Below are 10839 nucleotides of genomic sequence, written 5' to 3' on the forward strand. Positions count from 1 at the left end.
TGCTAATGCACTCACATTCACGTAAGTCTGGGTGAATAAGGGCAAAATACACAAATCTATAGTACCTTCAGTGCCCTGTAGATGGTGATATCCTTTCTTTTGTAGCAGAAATAAACTTCTGCAGAAAAAGTTAGGAGCCATCTAAAATGTAATGTTCAATTGCATCTCTCATTACAAATGTATTGGAGTAAAGAGTATATACTTATTCAAAAATGTAGTCAAGAGAGGAAATGTTACTATAATATCTTTGATACTTACTATACTATACTTAAGTACAGTAAAATAAGATACTTAAGTACAGTAACTAATAACATTTACTCAAATACTTCACACCAGTGGTAATTTGTCACTGGAAATGATAGGTCATGTCGAACGCACTGCATTGTGGGATACAGTTTTGCACATTGTGCTCTGTTGTGTGCTTTTGTTCCATGCATACATACAATTTGCATACTAGTGTCCACAGCGTAGTAGGCTACAGAAATAGTAAGAGCAGTATAGTGTATAGCCAATGTTTGTTTTGGACCTGTTTGATTTTTCCGCACTTTTACGTTGCCACAATATTTCCATCAGTAACGTTTTAGGGTTTTTCATTGCTTAATTCTATGTTCAACAACTTGACAAAGTAAAGATACTCTTTAAAACTTTCATTATCCGCCCAGATTAAGCCGGATTAAGTTGCGTCCATGCTTTCTTGTTCCACAGCCTGTCCTCTGTTGTCTTCTATCCAACATCAACCTCTGGCCACCTGTTTTTATGGGTTTGATGTGTCCATGGTAACAATCCTCACATCTCTGCCAGGGCGCTCATAAATTACGAACACAGAGTTTGCCATGCACAGCTGCAGCGCTGTCTGACGTTAACGATATCAGAATCCAAACAATGTTCTCTGAGAGTTATCAGTTATTCCATGGGAGTTGCTTTTGGCAGCTCTTTCCAACCTGTGTACTTCACCTACTCAGAAAGCCAGTTAAAATATATCCAGTTACAGTTTTCGGAACAGTATGAGAAGGCACTGTGCGCATTGTTTGGATGAAATGAGTTCAGCTATGATTATACCTTCATGTCGATGCAGAAACATCCTGCGGTCGCATCCCTCGCGGCGCCAGCCGCTCTAGTTCAGAATTCCGCACTTCGTAAAAAATGCATCCAAGGCTCATTGTGTTCTTCTGGTAATCAATACCTACAGCACAGCTGTGGAGTCATAAAGAAGGGACAGGACGTTACTTTTGGCAGGCATTGTGCAACTACAGTTCCCAGGATCCCATGCTCTGTGATACACATCATCATACATCAGTTAGTCAGGACTGAGTTCGAATCTTGTAACTAGAGAATTGGGTTTCACTTTATTTTGATGGTTAGAATTTCCATCACAATGTCATTTTCACCAAATCTCAAATGATATATTGTTTTAATAGTGGTGCAAAAGACACTGATATAATAACATTTAGAACATCTTAGGAATTCAATGGCTGTCTTGCTATAGGCTAATAGCTAGCATTCTATCAATCACATTATACACACTAAATACACACAATTAAAAAATATTTTCAAACATTTTGCCTATTTTGAAAAAATCCCAGCTTGTTTGGAAATTACACCAAAATATTTTGTGATTTATTTAAATTTCATTATTAAAGAAAAAAGAAAAGAAATATGATTAAATCACTTAGATTATTATAATTTTATAATAATCTCTCTATAAATAAAAGGCATTTGAAAAGTAGCTAAAACGTTTTCTAAGACTTACAGACGTGACCTTTATATAGTAAAAGGAAAAATAGTTTGATAATCTTTTATATATCAACTCCTGGGAGAGTGCCCAAAGTCAAGGCTTTATTTATTTTCTGAATATTAAACAAATGAAATCCACAACTTTAACTTTTGACCCCTCACCCTCTTCCATCATGTTTAGTTTTTGAACTGGTAATTATCACATTTACAGAGCAAAAACTATCCTTGTTATCCGATATTGGTGAGATGCTCGTCTTTGGACATCATCCAAAAACCACTTCTATCAGCGTCTGAAGATCTCAGAACAGTCCCTGGTTCAAAATTGAGTCTGTGTTCTTCAAAAGAGCCTCCTTCTTTTGAAGTGAACTTCTGGGATTGTTTCCTCACTAGCCTCAGTCTGAACTGCAGGAGCCTAACTGATTAAGTGCGGACGAGGGCTAGGTATTGTAAATGAGGTGACAGTCAAAGACTCAAATACGCATTCAGGAGTTACAGTAGCTTGCCGAAGTGTTGTTAGTGGAAGTCTCACACAGGGCAAATAGGGAGGTTGTGTAAACCCAGATGTCTCCATGATCTGTGGAAACATAGTTTGAAAAGAAATAGTATGCATAAAGAGTCTATTATTCACAAACACAAATCAGACCCTCATCAGGGGAGCGGAAACTGGCAGTAAATCTGCATGATTCTCACCCCTCATTAGACCAGGATGTCTCGTTCAGAAGTGCCTCCTCTTCTGGTCGTGGCGCTAGCCCGCGTGCTAATGCCCTTAAGCAGCTGAGACAGATAAATCAGTCTCATCCTGCCATCGAACTGGGGGCTGTGACATTTGACAGTCTTTTATAGCACAGAACGAAACATGTCTGTGTGCTGCAATTCAATTGTGCTGTATCGATTTTTGCCCCGTCCGTCATTATTCCCCCGGCCTGATTGACAGCTGAAAATTGGTTACGTTAAGTATTTCATATGTTATAGCGGCTGACATTTGCTTGCCTGCACCTTGTGTCAATATTGTTGGAGAGCTCTGCAGCTTTATGAGAGAGCATTATACACTGAGTGTGGCTTTTGTGTGATGTCCCAGTGTTTTTCCTGACATAATTTAAGATATATTAAAAAAACGGCGCAGGCATCTTTCCACCTCTCGAAGGTGTTTAATGCCAATATTATTGTCTTCCTACGGAAGAGCATATATGCTCATAATCGAGATGCCCTCCTCCCTTCCCGCCGTCACTATCAGCAAGCTTATGTTTAGGCATTAGATGGACGATGACTGTAAAATTGAGCCTCAGTGATTGATTCGTGTCGCGGATCTGCGCAGGATGTGAGCACCTCCCCACCCGCCATACCACGGGATTGGCACAACCCCATTATCTCTTCTCCACAAGGAACTGTTGATACAATCTGTCACACATTAATGTTGACATTTTGTTGTATTCATATTATACTTGAGAATATAACCCCATACATACATACATACATACTGTACATAAAAAATGAACAAAATCCTTTATTTTTAGCCCAGGTGTTTCTAGGCATCAAAGAAATTTTGTGTATTTTTTCAAATACAGCACAGATTTGACAACACTCAATAATGCATTCATGATTTAACAGTTAAGTTGTAGAAGTAATGCAAAAATAATATCATTATACTTATTTGGAAAGAATAGCCTATAGTAGAATAGAATAGAATGAGGCATTTATATAGCGCTTTCATATGTACTACTGTACACCCAAAGCGCTTTACAATCATATCAGGGGATCTCTCCTCAACCACCACCAGTGTGCAGCATCCACTTGGATTACTTGTATAGTAATCAAACTATTTATTTTATATCTGTACTGTAGTTTAGTCTTTTTTAAAATTATTTTAGATAATGATTCAAGAGTGCAAATGTTATATAAATCAAGTCTCTGCAGGGGATATCTGACCTGGAAAGAGTTCTGTGGTCCTGTTGATGGCTTCCTTTGCCTGCCATCTTTTGGGCAGCTGTGTGACAGATGGGCTACTGTGTTTGTCAGAAGTAAATTGTAAATGTTTAGCTCTGTGCTCCTGTGCAGGTGTCTGTCCCTCAACATACAGTCAGACAGAATTCACTGTTTCGCCCTCATCTCGCCACATGTCAACATCGGCGGCACACACCGGACCGGCCCGCCTCACAAATCAATGTGTATTCCGTAAATATTATCCCTGAACTGGATAGTCAACAGTCTCCACTTATTTGAGGCTTGTAATGTTTTTCATAGATGCAGCAACCCAATTATTATATCAAATCATAATAGAATTTATAGACTATTATTTTTCTCCATTTTTCTACCACTTGTGTTATTTATATATGTACACAGATATTTTATATTCTTTCTTTCTTTCTTTGACAATGGAAATATACTATACTAAAAATGCATTTAATAAAATAAAATGTATTCAAATTACGTATATATATAAAATATGACAAATCTGATCTGAGCAGACTTAGTACTTGGTGTGAGAACCACTGTTATATTTCATCAGCAGTACAAATGATTGATGTAATAGCAATTGTATAGCAATAATTTTTTTTTTTTTAAGTCATCTATAAGGCCAGTGGATGATCTTCAACAGGCACAGAAAGAGGAAACCAAAACTGAACATCACAAATGAGTCTGTTACATATGCTTCCTCTAGCCATTATGAACGTGGAAGGGTGTGTTCAGCATAAAAGATTAAAGTACACTCAGAATATGACCTGACGTGTGGTCAGTAATCTTGGCTTTCAGTCCAAAAGGCAGAGTGCTGGAGATGCTATCTTAGGTAATCCATGGATTAAGTACTCACCCATCTAATGGCACCCAGTGAGTAAGACAGCTTTTTAGCGAAAGTCCAAAAGCTGCTTGGTCAATAGGCCATATGCATTTAGTTTGAGGGAGGTCTGTTTTCCCCTATGCTGAACCAATGTCGTTTTAAAACCTATTGTTCTTTGCCATGGCACTAAAAGTACCAAACAAGCCTGGATTTGTCTTGACAAATCTTGTCATGGCAGCTTTTTAAATTATTAAGTCTGTCCTCTTTCCCTCAAGTCTCCTTTGGTTTTTCTTAGGCTTACAACATTTCTGATGGTATCACAAGCTCAGATTTCTTCATGTATTTTGCAAAATTGCTATGATGGAAGAAAGACTATTTCGCATATAAGCTGCACAGAGATGGTCATATGAACTCCAGTTGTCCACTATTTGTAAAATGAAGTTACTGATGCATGAACTTAAGATAACCAGAAAAGAGGCTTACTATATTAAACTGTATTATAATTTATTATGGTGTCTGGTGGCGAGACTCCTTGACTGCGCTTTAATTGATATTTATCTGGTCTGCAATCAGTCATTGCCACTTGCTATGAGAAGCCGAGTTAGTGCCAATCTTTTTACATAAAAAAAATCTTCTCTTAAATAAACTCGTTTTGCTTGACTGGAATCACATGACCTTGGCGTGAACATTTTTTACAGGGAGATATGAAGCTATGTGGTATATACTGTTGAACTCCCACTCGACGACACAATTGAAAATGACAAATGAAAATTCTGAGTGCGTTTCACCTGTCTCACAAACTCTGAGGCTGTTAAAGAGAGAGAAAGTTTTAGGTTGAGTGGCTTTAGGTAGGGACTCCTGAGTTGTTAAAAATAAGAATGTACATGCACTTTAAAAGTTTGATTTCAGTCGGACTAAAGCAATTATTCATAAAAAAATAAAAAAATGTTTTAGTCTGTACTAGTTTGGTTTTTGCAAAATACTGACAGACCTACGTATTATGTGATAATGCAGCTTTGTGTACGCATACATTTTAATCAGAGTACAACTGACCTCTGTGCTTGCAAAAGACAGAGGTGACATGCAACATTGTTTTTAAAGGAATAGTTCACCCTAATTGTTTACCCAAATTTGTATTCTGCAAATCATAGGCTTGAAACAACATAAGGGTGAGTAAATGTTACAATTTGTTTGATTAGACAAATGAAGACTGTTGCTCAATTATATGTAAATCTTGTATTTTGTATCTGTATGTCAGGTGATTTACGTAAAGTGGAACTTAAAATGGAGTTCACTTTTCTCGTAAACGCTCTATTCAAAGTTTGCATTAGTCATGGTAGTGGGAGTTGTGATAATCACATTTGGGCAATCATTTTGCACAGTGCTAAAGATATTGGTTGTGTTCGGTTCAATCCCGGCCTCAGTTGAGCACCCAAATATTTAGTGCGAAAGCATCTCGCATGATGTCTCAAATACAAGAAGCCTTAGTTCAGCTTCTGTCCTGAATCACATGAATAATTGCACTGTTCATTTTCCAAACGGGGATTATGATGAGGGCCTTTGTGGAAAATGGAGGCTTACATTAAGGGTCTTTTAGAGATCAATAAGCCAGAATAAAAGCTCTTGGAAGCAGAGAGGATTGAAGAGTATGAATGTGACTACAGACTGCAGCAGGCATGGGAGGAATCCTAGCCAGGGAGGGTCACCTTGGGATGCGGCCACACTATCGGGAATTGCGCCGGATAAGCATATCAAAGCCGAGCTGGATGTCGATGCAGGAGCTGACGTAAGGTCTCCTTCGTGCTGCTGGAGCTGCCACTGGCCTCGCCTCTGATCTCCTCCACCGCATTGCTGCAGCCTCGTAGTTCAAAGCAATATTGATGCCTGAACTAGTCACAAGACCTTATTAAAGGATGCTGAACCGTCACCTGCCACAATGACTGGTTACCTCTGCAATAATGAGAACCTTATGACATTGAGAACCGGATCAAACTCTGACTTGAAAGGAGAAGCATAAATTGCAGCTCTTTTGCATCATGTTTTTTCTGGGTCACATGATTATTTCTTTGAGACAAACCATCATGGGAACCACGTGATATTGTACTAGTCTTAAACCACATGGCTCCTCCTTGAGATTTCACCGAAATCTTTTTCCCCACCACAGTGTCTCGTCAATGCCAACAAGCCGGCCCGAGAGCGGACAGGAAGACGCATTGCGAGAGACTAGGATGGAGCGGCTCAGTCAGACTACCGCAGTCCCACACTGCGCTGCGGTTGAATAGGTTTAATTCTGCAATAACATAATCGGCATACTGCGATATTTCAAAGCTGATTCAAGCTGAAAGTTTATTTATGGACCTGTCAGGACTTTTGATATCCACTCCTCCTTTGTCAAAACCTCCCACTGCTCAGAGGAAAGCTCTGGCTCTGGAACGCTGCTTGAGGACCACAAGGCATTCTTGCCTCGGATGAATGAAATCCTCCTTTTCTGCGGTTTCTAGCCAGCCATATGGCATGTAAAGCTACCCTTGTGGGACTCGTGTTGTGGTCTGTTGTCTAATGCTTCCATCAGAATAAACATTTTGACCATTTCCAACTTCAAAAACACACTGAAATTAATTCCAACGTCTCAAGGACTGGCAGACCAATACCCATTTTTTAAAGCAGTCTGCCTTTTTCCTTTTTTTCCCCGTCAGTGATTCTCATGTCAGCCATTCATGTTCAGTTGATATGCATCACATTGAGAAGAATGTAACGCATTTAGATTTTCTTAAAGTACATAAGTCATAAAGCTACATTAAATCAATTTGCAAAATGATCCGTTACAAGCACCACAAAAGGAATAATACCTTATACACAGAGGCACACACACACACACTCACTCATTCTGAGACAGTCTCTAATCCAGCGATTGGTTTTACCTTATCACAGAACTTAAAGGAGTGTACTCTTCTAAGCTGCCGGATTGAACCTCTGTTCGATACAGGTTTGCAAAACTGAATCTGTTGAGCCGCAAAGATTTGATATGGGTATTTAAAGCTCTGCATGGTATTAACCGAGAGCACAACAAATAGCCTCCTTTAAACCAACTCTCTCTACCCTGACCAGCCCGGATGCAAATGAAACTAAGCTCGTAGTGGATTGAGGAGGTCGACAGGAGGGAGATGGGACTTATAACGTGCGTGTACGCACATCTGTAGCCATGATGAAGTGCGTGACCCTCGGAAGAGCCCTGTGACAACTGTGTTACCATGGAGTCCTATCCGTCCCTGTCGACCCGTGGCGGTGTGTTTTTCTGGCTCCTTCCATCTGCCTCTCTGCTCACATAAAAGACCTCAGTTTCCCAGCTAGCTCGAAAGGGAAAGCATCTTGTGAAATTAGGCGACCTGATAAAGCAGTTTGTCCTGAGGAAAAATTGTGACATTTGTTTTGTTTCCTCCTCAACAAATATTGCACTACCGTAGTCTGCAGAATCTCAGACACAAAGGCACATTATTCTAAGTGATCTGCCCCACTGTATAACCAATTCGGTTCTCCTACACGCCGAACTCTTTCAAACTCCGATAGCGGCCGGTTAAGAGAAACTACACATAAAACAAGCTCCTCTCATAAATTCATTATGCTTGTACAAATTCTCCCGAGTTATCACAGTGTACGTCAGGTCCGTCTCTGCATATCGTCTGTGGAATATTGCACTATGGAGACATTATTTGTCAGATTTAGCACGAAACCTAAAATCCCTGTGGCTAAGTGCATAGGCTATTTCAAAAGATGGAAATGAAAAGATATTGAAAGCATGTTGACAAAGGAAGACTACAGATGAGAGTGGGAGAGAGGGAGTGAGACGCAGAGAGAGACGGTCTCTGGATATGTCAGATTATGTGACGTGATAATAGAAAACACTCAGTGGTGTGTCCAGTGTTACATGTGCCAGCAGATGTTTTCTTAGGCTGCGGTGTTATTCAGATGCGTTCCAGCGCCTCGGCAGTGCGGAGAGATAGGATAATTCGCCTTGCTGTGGCTGACTTACAAATGGCAGGCTTGGGTTCGAAAATCAGCCCCAGTATACACATTTCGCACTGCTTTAATCAATTGCAGATATCCCGTACAGTCTTATGCATACACTCACGCACCTAAATTAGCAAACCTCTTTTACTGTAGATCCTTGTTACGAAATGCAATCAAATGCATTATTAAAAAGTTAAGACCGTCTACAATTATAGGTCAACAGATTTCATTATAGCCCATGGCATAAAAGAAAAATCAAATATGATTATAAATAAAATAAACAATGCGATTATAATAGAATATAATTATGTTTCTGCCTTTGGATATGTTGAAATAGAACTACCTAAAAGGTGATTTAGGTTACATACAAATGACTGTGAGTGTGTCTATGCATTGAAAGAGAAAAGACGGCAGGGTAGTTCTTCTCTCTAGGGTGTGGTGAGCTTTATGGCTTTGCCGTACAACTTTAAAGACTCCTGAGCCTTCAAATCCACGGATATACTCTTAAACCACCAGGGAGGCCTATTGTTTCAAATGCCTTCCCAATCAGCTTGCCAAACTCCACATACGTACACACACTAATACAGACTCATTCTTCTTCTTCTCTCTCTCTCATTACGCGACTGAGGCGTGTACAAGGCAGGTTTGGGCGTCACCACGTCTCTAAAAGCACTAGCCCTCACAGTAATTATTTTCTCAGACAATTACTTCTAGGAACTGAAAGATTACTGGAGAATAAGAACCAAGCCTTTGGATGAAACTGTAGTGTGTTAATTAGGCTTCAGAAAGTCTAAAGAAATGTATATGTATATTTGTATTTGTTTTGAATTAAGTGCAGTGTTAAATCAAGATGTCCTATGTGTCTTCCATTACATTTAATGTAATATATATATATATATATTTTTTTTTTTTAATTATTATTATTATTCTGAGCTGTATGGATTTTGTGTGTGCATGTGTGTGTGTGTGATATGGCAAACATATCATATATATATATTTATGCCACACTTAAGGAACTTTGCAGCTTCCCTGACATCATACTATTTTTTTCTTTTTTTGCTGCGTGGGCAGATCTACCCTTCAGACCAAAACCTTTTCATTAATCTTTCATCAGCCGTTATTTAGACTGTCTCCTTGTAAAGGTTGTATTTTTCCTGGTGTGGGAAGCTGACATAACATGCATGGTTGAAAATCTGTTCTGTACTTTAGGAAAGGAGGCCTTCATTTAACTTTATAGACTGATGGTAAAGAAATCTGGTTTACTAAATTGTGCTATTATAGTTTTGTGAGGAGGATAAAAGTTTTTACTAATTGTTGATTTAGTTTAAGTGAGGTTCGTGTTCTGTTCCCTCTTATTTTGTTAAAATTAATATTTTGCAGATTCTGCAAGATGTGAGTTGACGGAACTGGAATGTATATGATATGTGCATCTCTCTCTCTCTCTCTCTCTCTCTCTCTATATATATATATATATATATATATATTTATTTATATAATGGTTCTTGTGCTAATAAGTCCTCCTGAAAAAAACACCACTTTAACATTCTATGTCATGTCAAACCAATTTCACTGTAATATGTCTCCCTTGCTACTCGCTCTGAAATCAAATGAATGGTGCGAGCAAAGGAAACTGAGCCATACATATTGAGGTGGATTGGTGCGGATTAGTCTGGGTCAGTTTAAGCCGCATTATAACGTCCTCTATCTCATATACCTGTGAATTGCTCTGTTCCACTGTCACACTCAAATACTTTAGCTCTATTTCTGTAGCTAGTATTGGCCAGGGGCAAATGTCAGTCATGAGTGAGTGGTTTCACGTAGTCTGAGGGGTAATTTATTTCACCTAACATGTGGTGAGGCAAGCTGGCGTTGTGCTTGGCTTTTAGTGAAAAATATTACTTCCTTCTTTTAAGTGCCTGCCTGCCAAAGGATTCAAAAGCACACGCTTTAGTTGTTTTGGTGAATCCCTGGCACATAGTATGTGGGTCTGCAAAATTCAGGAGCTGTGGTCTTTAATATGCATGGGAAACTCGCTCGCTAACTAACATGGATCAGGATTTTATACAACAACAACAACAAAAATCCACAAAAGGATACACTGATTCAGACTGAAATTATCAAAAGGTATAATGGATGTATAGCCAACTCTCTGGATAAAGGAACAAGTGAGCTTTAGGAGATACAAATGTCGTTCAGATGGCCTTTTCCCTAGCATCTTTGTATTTGTGCATCGGTGGCTTTAGGTTCCCTTAAGCTGCATTGTCTATACAGCTTACCTGTCTGATTGTCCATAATTACCCCTAATGGACTTGCAGACACTT

Source organism: Leuciscus leuciscus (genome assembly GCF_965113295.1).
Source record: "Leuciscus leuciscus genome assembly, chromosome: 8".
In the NCBI taxonomy this organism is placed as follows: domain Eukaryota; kingdom Metazoa; phylum Chordata; class Actinopteri; order Cypriniformes; family Leuciscidae; genus Leuciscus; species Leuciscus leuciscus.